We start from the raw sequence: 11394 nt of genomic DNA on the forward strand, positions 1-11394 counted from the left end.
CTCATGGTGATAATTGATTTTAATGGATTTGAAGATGACGTGTTAATCACTAAAACCTCTTTTGGCTCCAGCCTTGGAAACCGATGTTAGTTTCTGAATGAGCAGCTGCTTTCTTTAAACATTTACCTTCATGTTGCATTTTACAAAATTAACCTTTAAATATCCTCTGTTAATGTTTCCTTTCTCTCTTTTAACAGAAGCCTTTCCATTAGTTCCCAAACTGACTCTATTCCACTCGTATGCAAACCAGGGAACGTTTCCACTTAAGCTTCTGTTAAAAGCTTGACTGGCCTCGGCCTGTGATGAACCCTGAGATCCACTGACTGTGGGGAGCAGAGTGGGTTGTGTAGCTCTAATGGTCAGAATGAGGAGCACTGAGAGCACCTCCTCCATATTTAACACTCATTCGTGCCCACGTGTGAGAAGGATTAAGATAAAAAGGGGCAGCGGGGGTGGCACAGTAAAAAAGGTGATCCACTGAAATTAGTAACCTTCTCCAGAGCAGATAGATGACAGAGGGGCCGGGACACAAAGAGCTGCTGCACACGACAGGGAGATGATAACTGGTGGGTAGAGAAGTAAAACAGGGATTCTGGTTAGAGCCTCCTTCTGCTCTTAGAACCCACACAACCCCCGGTGGCCTGGATTCCATGTTCCACCACATCTCTGGCTTCAGGTCTGGAGACTGGTGAAAGTCACTGAACTCACCACCATGTCACAACCTTTTCATTAAACCTGCTGAAAGTAGCCACAGCTTGTTTACTGGTTCTGTTGATTGATTCTGGTTCTCAGCCAGATGTCATAGTTTCAGCTGCAGCTGTGTGTGAAGCTACAACTGGAATTCATTGCACATGAGAACTTCTCTAAAACACTCTCGTCTGTGGGAAACACTGGTTTCATGTGCTGGTCCCATTATCAATATATTCAACCTGAAGCCAGAATGCTCCTCCCTCTCCTCCCTCTCCTCCTCTCCTCCCTCTCTTCACTCTCCTCTCTCTCCTCTCTCTCCTAACTCTCCTCCCTCTCCTCTCTCTCCTCTCTTTCCTCTCTCTCCTCCCTCTCCTCCCTCCCTCTCCTCTCCTCCCTCCCTCTCTCTCTCCTCCCTCTCCTCTCTCTCTTCCCTCTCCTCTCTCTCCTCTCTCTCCTCCTTCTCCTCCCTCCCTCTCCTCTCTCTCCTCCCTCCCTCTCCTCTCTCTCCTCCCTCCCACTCCTCCCTCTCCTCTCTCTCTTCCCTCTCCTCCCTCTCCTCTCTCTCCTCCCTCCCTCTCCTCCCTCTCCTCCCTCCCACTCCTCCCTCTCCTATCTCTCCTCCCTCTCTCTCCTCCCTCCCTCCCTCTCCTCACTCTCCTCCCTCCCTCTCCTCTCTCTCCTCCCTCCCTCTCCTCTCTCTCCTCTCTCTCCTCCCTCTCCTCCCTCCTCCTCTCCTCTCTCTCCTCTCCTCATCATGGTGCTCTCTCTGCCCAGCTCCTGCTCACAAGATGTTTTCTGTATATTTCCCAGCACTTGGAGGAAAAGCTCTAGAGAGTGAAAATCCCTGGAGAGTAAGAGAAATACTCAGAGCTACCCCCCCCCCCCCCCCCCCCCCCCGGCACCAACACAACACCTGCACGACCTGTGTATGCTGCCATGTGATTGGCTGAATGCATGAAAGAGCTGGTTCCAGGTTTCCATACTGAAGCTGCCCAGTTACAACATTAGAGAAGAGCGTCCATAGAATCAAATATCTAAATCTTTACCCTCTATACCTCTAAAATTAGTTATTCAGAGTTAATTCTAAATTATTTAACTTTCACACTTTTACATTCTGGTATTTAAACAATCATGCAAGAAGTCTACTTATTGTTTGTGATGTTTTGTTCAGGATGTAAATGATAAAATGTAAATGCAAAATGCTGCTGTAAGTTTAGTTTTGCCTCCTCAGGCTGTGATTCTTGATTCATATCAGATTTTAACCTTGAGCCTCAGTGGTCACTTTCACTTCATTTCACCACAGGGGTTTAGATTAGACCCCCCCCCCCCCCCCCCCCCCCCCCCCCCTAGGACCAGAGTCCATTTGAAGAAGCGCGGCTCTCACTTCAGGTTCTCCACAGGACGAGAAAACGATGGATTTCCATGAAACTGCCTTCGAATGTGGAAAATTGAGTTTACTCAGTTGAATGGATCCATTAGTGAGACTACAATATTCCTGTTGTGTAAACTGTTTTTAGTTTTTCAAGGGAAAGCATTTTGACAAACTAAAAACTGAAATAAGGAACTGAAAACAAAGCTTTTAAGCAAATACATTTTTATTCATCCATTCACCAATAACATGTATACCATATATATCCATGTAGTCTTATCTATTGTATTACAATAATGTTTATTCACATTATAAATACACATTTACATGATAGCAGATACTTTCTATTTGTTCATTTTCTTTTTCCACCTTGTCGTGTTGCTTCCTGCAGAACTCAGAGACTCTGTTTTCACATCTCTTATGTTTATGTAGATTATTTCCCAATTGATTTGAATCACCTGTCATCACACATCACTCAGATCATAAGTGGCTGTTGATGAGTCGTTAAGACGCCCGAGACCGAATTAGAAGTTTGAACGTGCACGTCGATCCGTGTGTAGTGTATTCACGTGCGCGAATACATACTGGTGAAGAGAGGTCAGATTGTGTGTGTTTGTTTGTGTGTGTGTCTGTGTGTGTGTGTGGCTCCTCCTGGCCTGATAAGAATCAGTTATTATGTGGTTAGTTAGTTCTCTGCTGAGCCTCATCACACGTTCATGGTCCCACTGGGACTGAGAAGAGAAGGAGGCACCAGCACCAGTTCCCCTTGATCCTGTGGGTCCGTGCACGTTCACCCACACAGAGCTGAGGTTAGTTCATCGGCGTCTCAATCCAAGAAAAAGCTGAACCTCAGTCAACAAATCATGTTAATTGGAGCCAGTTGAAGCGGCGCAGGCACAGTGGAGTTGAAGCCGAGCCCATTGGAGGGATCAGGGATCTAATCTGGCCTGAGAACACCTCGGGATCCCTGAGGACCAGATGAAGGATGAGGCGATGGAGAAAGACATCTGGGCAGAGCAGCTTCCACACAGAGAGAGAGAGAGAGAGAGAGAGAGAGAGAGAGAGAGAGAGAGAGAGAGAGAGAGAGAGAGAGAGAGAGAGGAGAAGGGGCTGATTGGGTTGTATCACTGAAACGTAACTCAAAAAGAAATATAAGAGAGTTATTAAGAATTCAAATGAACATGCTGTATAATTATTGTATTGGAGAAGCATCTGTTTTATTCCAATTCCTGAATCCATTCAGCTGCACGCTGCGTCCTCTCAGAAACAACCTCTGCTTCCACCATGAGTCAGATGTTCAGTGTGGTTCAACTGGGAGACGAGAGGGAAATCATATCTCTGGACTCTGGTGGGCGGAACAGGCGGCTGCTGCTTTTCAGCAAAACGTATCTGTGGTTTATTTCCCTCTGATTACAGAGTCGTCCTTCAATCAGAGACTGAAGAGTCTTTTAACTCCTACCGGCTCTGTTGACCTTCGCATGGTGCAGGGAGACACGAGATATGTTACCTCAGGGGATTCAGAATAGAAAACTGATTTATAATATCTGCTGGAAATAGGAAAGTGGATAATTCGACAAATATTTGTTATTAAACAAAACTCCTTTCTGCTTTTATTGAGAGGATCAAGAGCAGAGTTCTAATGACAAATGGGTCATTAAGACGTGAAAACCTTTTTAAGTTATTCTAAATCCCTTGAGTTTATCTCTACAACTACATGGTTTATATGAATAATATGTGTTTGAATATAAAGTAGATTTCTTCAGAGGTATAGATGTTACTAGGTCTGAGTAAATGAAGATGCAACACAAAATATGTGAACGATTTCTGCCTCATTGTGTATTTCTCCTTGTGAAACCACCAGTTACCCACAACATCTGCACGGTGTCTGTGCCAGATGTTGTTCAAATGAAGATGAAGCTGCAGCAAAGTTAAAGGTTTCAGTTGAACATATGTAACAGGATTAAAAAGATCGAGCATCACTGAGGCTTCATCGTGAAACTGCTGAGTTCTGCTCAAAACCAGATATAAGATTTAAAACAACAACAAAGCTGATTGTTAGTCTTTACTTTACATACTTTACATTATATTATATAATCTATCCAACTTTACTGTATGTACAAAATTAATTTGAATATGAGCTCCTTTGGTGAAGGTCTTGTGAAGTTTAGGCAAATTAAATAATTACAGAGATTCAAGGAAATTCATGGTTTATGAAACACGTTATCAAACCTTTGTGTCTTGATATTTTGCAGTTTAACCATAAACTTTACTATAAGTTACGTGTAATGAAAGTAATATAAGTATGTATAATGCACTATTACCATATATATTTATATAATTTCTGTATTCTGTGGAATCAAACAAGAGGTCACATGGTGAAAAATGATTCTTTTAGCTGGTTAACCACATGATCCCTTATGTCATCTTTGCTTTAATATCTTTGCTTGGGGGGGGGGGGGGGAGACGTCCTCACATGAAAGAGTGAATGTGATCAGAGTAAACTCTCCCTGTTAGAATCTGTCATTAGGAAACACGGAGCCCAAAAGCAAAGACACAACCCAGCAGCCGTGTTCACCAGGAACTGAACTTCTCTCACAGTTCTGGTCCTAAAGTCGTGAAATCACAAAACTTTAAAAGAGAGAGAGACGATTATAATCATCACACATTCACGTCCTGCAGAGCTTCAGCTCCACATCACTGTTCTGTCTGCTGTGATTCTTCTCCATCATCGTCTTTAAACATTTATTCAAGAAAAAAGGAATGAAACTCTCAAACTAAACAAAGAGCCAGAAGAGCAACCAGGGAAATTCACAACACACAATCACCTAATAACTTGTTAATTAAGCTAATTGACTCGAGCCATAAAACATAATAAGTCTGTGGCCAAAGTGCAGCAGTGAAAATATCATAGTGTGATGTTTTAGTCTTTTATGACTGAGAAACAAAGATTATGTATTTTACAGCTGTTTTCATTTTCGTCTAGTAGAAGCATCACTTGGGAATTTAGGAGCTTTAACAACTAACTGAGTAGTTTTCTCCCAAACTCCTCAAAAAACTGATATCAGAGGTGGAATCAGCCGGGATCAGACTAAACCCGGGATCAGACTACACCCTGGTTCGGTTCGTTTGCAGCCTGGAAACTTTTTAGACTCTCACACCAGTTACAGGAAGTTGAGACGGCATTTAACGAGAGAAGAAGTAAAGGAATCACAAGCAGCTGCAGGATTATCTTTCCCCTCCAAGGTTGTAAAGTTTGACTGACAACACGCTGACACACGTCCGTCCACAAACCAATCAGAGTCAAGTATGGGAGGACGCAGCCCAATCAGGTGATGGCGACAGGAGGCAAGACCAAAGTCTTCAGTGCATGAACCTCTGTTCCAGCCATGGTTGAGATCTTCAGATGTGAAAATGGCCTTTGTGTTGGTTGTGTGATGTCTTTAATCTCCAGGCAACCTGTGTGTGTGTCTCTGTGGGTGTGTGTGTGTGTGTGTGTGTGTGTGTGTGTGTGTGTGTGTGTGTGTCTGTGTGTGTGTGTGTGTGGACAGCTGCAGATGAGAGAGCAGATGAAAGTGAAGCAGCTCAGAGCCGAGGTCTGCCGGCTCATGAAAACACATTGTGATGTTTTCTATTATTTCTTCTGGATATTGTTGCTGATGAATGTGTATCAGCTGCAAATTATTGTACAAGGGGGGGAGTTGAAGAATAAATCTGCAGGCATGGTTCATAATTTTAAGCTTTAAAATGTTTTTCTTTCACCGCCTGTTGTCAGAGGAAAACAAAGAAAACAGTCTTTGTCATTTTGTTCCCTTTTGTCTTTGATTGTGTTGATCCCGAGGTGTCTGATGAGATTGAGGAGCAGGAGCAGACCTTCACGACAGCTTGTCTCCACATCATGTTGGACACAGATGGAAGAGACGGAGGACAAACCGCAGGGGACGGTTCAAACCAAAAGGAACAAAATACTGAAAACTGTGGATTTAATTTATCGTCATCTGCTGCGTTGAACCACACAACAACAACACAAATTGAGCAGGTGTGTGTTCTTTCCCTTCTCGTTCCTTTCTCTCGCACAAACGTTGATTTAAAATGTTGAACTCGATCTTTTTTAATATCAATGCAATGAGTTTAATCAAGACCTGGATTGAATCTGAGAGTTTCAGCTCAGTGAAAAGGAGCCGATCAAGCTTTGTGTTCCTCACATTGATCAAACTGAATAAACTCCTTCTCCTCTTCGCACTGGTTCACAGTTCAACCAGGAATTAATTCTCACTCAGGCCAAAATAATCATCTCATATTTGGATGTTGTAAACTCTGTCATTGGACTCATAATAATGATATAAGTATATAAACACCCTGATTCTGATTAAAAGCAAAAGAGTACAAGGACTGTACGATAATAAAAGTCAGATATGAAAACACTGTAATGGATCAGGAGTATTCTGCACTATATTAAATATTAAACACACAGAGGACATTCTATTGACTTATTTGTGTAATGGAGACCTCCTCTCACCAGTCTCATCCTAGATCCTATAATTTAAGTAATGGAGAAATGTGATCTGTCCCTTTAATTCCATGTAGGTCCTCACAACATGAGTAAAACCTGGACACACACACACACACACGGCTTGTCTACAGAGGCATTTTCACAAAGACGTGATTTTGTGATTTTTTTTTTTACAGGGTAATTTGACAGCAGCTGCTCGAGTCGTGACTTACAATCACACTGTAAATACACAAAACCTCTGCAACACCCGCTGACACACACACACACACACACACACACACACATACGCACACACACACACAAACTCATATAAACACAGAATGAGTACGTAGAGCTGTTCACTCACACTGCATACAAACAGAGTTGTATACATTCTCTCCTCCACAGCTGCACTCTGCATACAAACACCTCCTGAATACAGACATACAGCAAAAGACTTGCAGGGTTACACACACACACACACACACACATATGGGTTAAGCAGTGCAAAGTTTTTGGAGTTTTAGACGATTTGAGAAGATAGTTGTCAGCGAACATCCATTTTGTTTCCACAGAAATATTATTTTGCTTTATCGTTATGTTTGGAAATAATATAATCAAATAAACGAGGATTTAATAATGAACTTTAAACATTGGGATAAGAGAAAGCAGAGCAGATGGCCCTGTAGCACGTAACTCTGTCAATCAGTCACTCTCATTAATATAGACCATATTCACAAATCACATATGTCTCATAGGTGCAGCATCCTCTGTTCTTAACCCTTAAAGGAAATACTAGCAACGTATATACAGGAGAATAATATAGAAACCTTAAAGAGAGTCAAAAAATATCAGTATTTAAAATATCACTGAGTAAAGATGGTGTTTTAATATGTTTACACAAAAGAAAAAGTCTGACAGCAGTAATTTGTAATGATAGAGGTACTGTCACTAGTGGTAATGCAGTATATGTGAGTAGAAGTACTGTGTATCTCAGATGTCTATAGTGATGATCCACGATCACGAGTCTCTGAAAAGCTTTCACCTGTCGAGTCTCTCTGTGATGACAAGTGTAGTTTCTCTTTCTCTTGACCTGACATTTCCAAAAGCAGACGGAGGAAAAGTCTTTCACACAAACAAACACATGTGAGTCGGTCACACAGACACAAAGGTGCACACACGTCTGAGTGGATGTATTAATACACACGTACACAATCACAGTCACACAAACACACACACACACAGAGAGAGGGAACCATCACCTTGAGTCTGTTTCTCCTCCTCTTACATCGAGGAGTGACATTTTGAGAGGCTGGGGGGGGGGGGTGGGGGGGGGGGGGAGAGAGAGAGAGAAACACCAGTCTGGACGGAGGGAGAGCAAACAAGAAAAAAGACAGAGTGTCAGAGAGTCTGAAGGAAAGTGTGTGTTAACTTGGCAAACAGGCGAAGTGGCAGATGAGTCGTGTGCTGCCAGGATGACTGCAGGAGAGGAAGAGGCAGAAAGACGCCCAGAAAGAAAGGAGCAGCAAGGGGGGGGGGGGGGAGGAAGAGAGGGAGGAAAGAGAGGGGGAGGGGAGAATAAATTGGGTCATTTTACCTTCAGAAATATCAGGGTATAACAAAGGTGGAGAACAACTGAGGACATCGGAAAAAACAGGATTTAACTGAACTATTGTGTGAAAGACTTTAGAAAAACAAACCTCTCTCTCTCCTGTCTATTATCCTCTCACCCGCCATTATCCAGGCTGCCTATCCTCCGGGGGTCAGCAGGGGGCAGGAGCCAGTCCCACACCTGGACTCAGCTCCAACAACCATCCACCATCCACACAGTTTGTTCAGAGGCTGAGAAGCTGCACGTGAAGCTCACATACGTTCACAGTGACAGACGCACCTTGAGACTGAGGCTGCCGACAGCAGGAGGTTTTTGAATTCACGTTTTTCGAGTTACTTGAGTTATTGTTTCAGCCCGAACAGAAAGGTCCTGGTCCGGCGTCATCTCATCTCCTGCTGGAGAAGCTCTGTGAAGTGCTTGTGCTGGATGAACCTTGATACCACGGCTCTACTCCCTCATCGATACTGGCTCCAGTAGTGACACTGGCACAAGATGGTGGAAACTGAATCCAGGATGTTGTTGTTGCTTTGTTTTTGTGTCGGAGACGGTTTCTGCTCTGAAAGCACCGAGGTCCTTGGACTTAATGGCTCCCAGTTTACACAGGGATGTCTCCAAACTTTATAAACTATGTCCAACAGATGAGATTGGGTCTGGAATGTTAACACGGTTAAGTGGCAATACAACAAGTGACAACACAACAAGTTATGAGTATTAATGCAACACTCTCATACTGGACTGGACTGGAAGGCATTTACAACCAATCCAGGAATTGTGGATAGAAGCAAATCTGCGGTTTTCTCACACTCCCAGTTTTTCTCTTCTGTCGATTTGTTTTCAAAAACACACAAAAACTGAAAAGGTCAGAATATAAGACATCATATAAAAAATGGATATATATATTTGTGCATCTCTCGGTGCTATAACACTGAACTGTGTTAACCCACTTACACTGAATTCCTCTCTTCTTTCTCTTCATCGTGCATCAGGACACTTTGACTTCAACCGACTCTTATTTGCCTCTCTCTCTCTCTCTCTCTCTCTCTCTCTCTCTCTCTCTCTCTCTCTCTCTCTCTCTCTCCCTCTCTCTCTCTCCTCCAGCCTCTCTCCACTGTAGAGCTCTAATGTTTAGGCCTGTCAGACGAGGCCCACTGAGAACCAATTAGCTGCAGTTTTTTTATGCTCGGCTGTGGAGACACTTTTGCAACATGTGCAGTTTTCACTCACACAAAGTGTTTCTGCGTCTATCAATATTAAAATCACAGGGAGATGCCTCAGTGTGTGTGTGTGTGTGTGTGTGTGTAATAGATTCAGAGCTTCAGGAATCTGTTTCAAACTGATTGGACCGACCGCTAACGCCACAGTGGGATTTGGTTTGAATAGAAAAAGTATCACAGGGGTTTCGTCATCAGCTCTTCTGAAGTGTGGGTGAATCAAGGAGCTGCTCCTGAATCAAGGAGCCGGGAGGCTGCTCTCTCTCTGATGCCTTGTTCCACGCTGCAGGATGTTTAACCTGATTTTCCACCTGACGACAAATGTTCCAACTCGACGAGAAGCCGCAGATCTCGACCAAATCTGCGTTTGTTTATTAATGTGATGCTAAAAAAAAACAAATACCTGCTGCTTTCATACCTGCCAACAAATCAGACGATAAAATCAAGGTCATCCCTTTTTTTCACGTCCTATTCTTGAATTCTTGAGCATAAAATCAATAACAAATTAAAACGAAAACTTGAATTAGGCCTAAAAATTTTGCAAATATAGATTCAAGTCTGTGATGTTTGTGTCCTTGTGTCACTTCAGGAAACAGTCACGTCTGTGAGATAAGCATATTGTCAAGTATCTTCCCTTTAACCTGAACTGATTGAGTAGCAAACAGGAATAAGATGATTAAAAACTCTTTGATATTTTAACTTTCAAATACTTTGCATACTTTTTGGCTAAAAGAGCGACAGTACTTGATTACTTGTACTCCCCTCGAAGCAGGAAGAACCTGGAGTAACACTGAATAACCAGATCCATCCAGGTTCTTTGGGAGCCAACCATCCATAAGCTCCAGATACCATTATTCTATCTGGGTTACACAAAGTTCACCGACATGTCACGCTGGTGCCGTGCGTTTCTATATTTAGAGATTTATGCACATATGAAGCAGCCGGGAATCCACACAGGATTAAAACCTGCGATGGAAACAAAGAAGAAAAAATAACCTTCAAAAAAACTGAACTCTACTTAAATGAAAACACACAGAGTGGCTCGCTCTCAACTCCCCCCCCCCCCCTCCAGAGCCGAGCCAACCGGGTCCTCACTTCTTTGAATTCTCTTCCAACTGGACTGAGACCAAACCGTGTTAGACACACTGGAGGTGCAGGAGGCGGAGAGACACCGTGTCCTCCTCACGTTGTGGATCTGACTCCAGCTCTTTTGGCGTTTTTCTGTTTTAACTTGTCTCATCCTCCTGATTTCCTTTGCTCTCTGTCTCCAGTTTTCCTCTGTGTCCTATTTCCTCCCTCTCTCACTTCAGAGTGTTCCTCTGGCATGGCGCTCGTCTTCCAGTGCCAGAACCCCTTGTCCCACATTGCCTCCCTAACCCTCCGCGTGCAGATGTGTGAAACCACAATCCCGTTAATCCCTCTTGTACTGGTGTGTAGTGGGAGAGGTATCAAACATGACTGCTGGGGTTGGTTCTTTGGCCGAGTTACATGCATGAGAAACAAGGATTCAGGACCATGTGTCCGACAGCGACTGTGGAACAGCCTCAATTTCTAATTAGACACAAATGAGAAAAGCATATCGCTGAATTATACATTTGCATATTAAAATTAGGGATGCAACGATACCCCTTTCAAACCAAGTACAAGTACTTCAATTTACTTGCAGATATGAAGTACTGATATGAGTATTAATGCCTCTACATGACTACTCACTCTATGAAGTTGTTGTTGCTGACATTTCAATATTCAACTTTGTTTTCCTGATCAAACATGGAACTGTATATCATATAATACCCAAACAACTCACTGTACTCAACTCAACCAGGTAGTTTTTAGATACCCTTGTATTTTCGGTGTCAGGTGAGCGTTTGCCTGCTGTTGACCTACATGTAGAAGCTGGATCCGTCTCCTGCAGGGCAGATTGGACTGTTTGACAGGCGGCTCTATATTGTCGACATTACACATCCCAGGTTATTTATCCAGCTCAGCTCAGCACGTGTCAGCTTCAGAACTTCAGTCGGAT

This window comes from Pleuronectes platessa, chromosome 12, assembly GCF_947347685.1.
Source record: "Pleuronectes platessa chromosome 12, fPlePla1.1, whole genome shotgun sequence".
NCBI classification, from domain to species: domain Eukaryota; kingdom Metazoa; phylum Chordata; class Actinopteri; order Pleuronectiformes; family Pleuronectidae; genus Pleuronectes; species Pleuronectes platessa.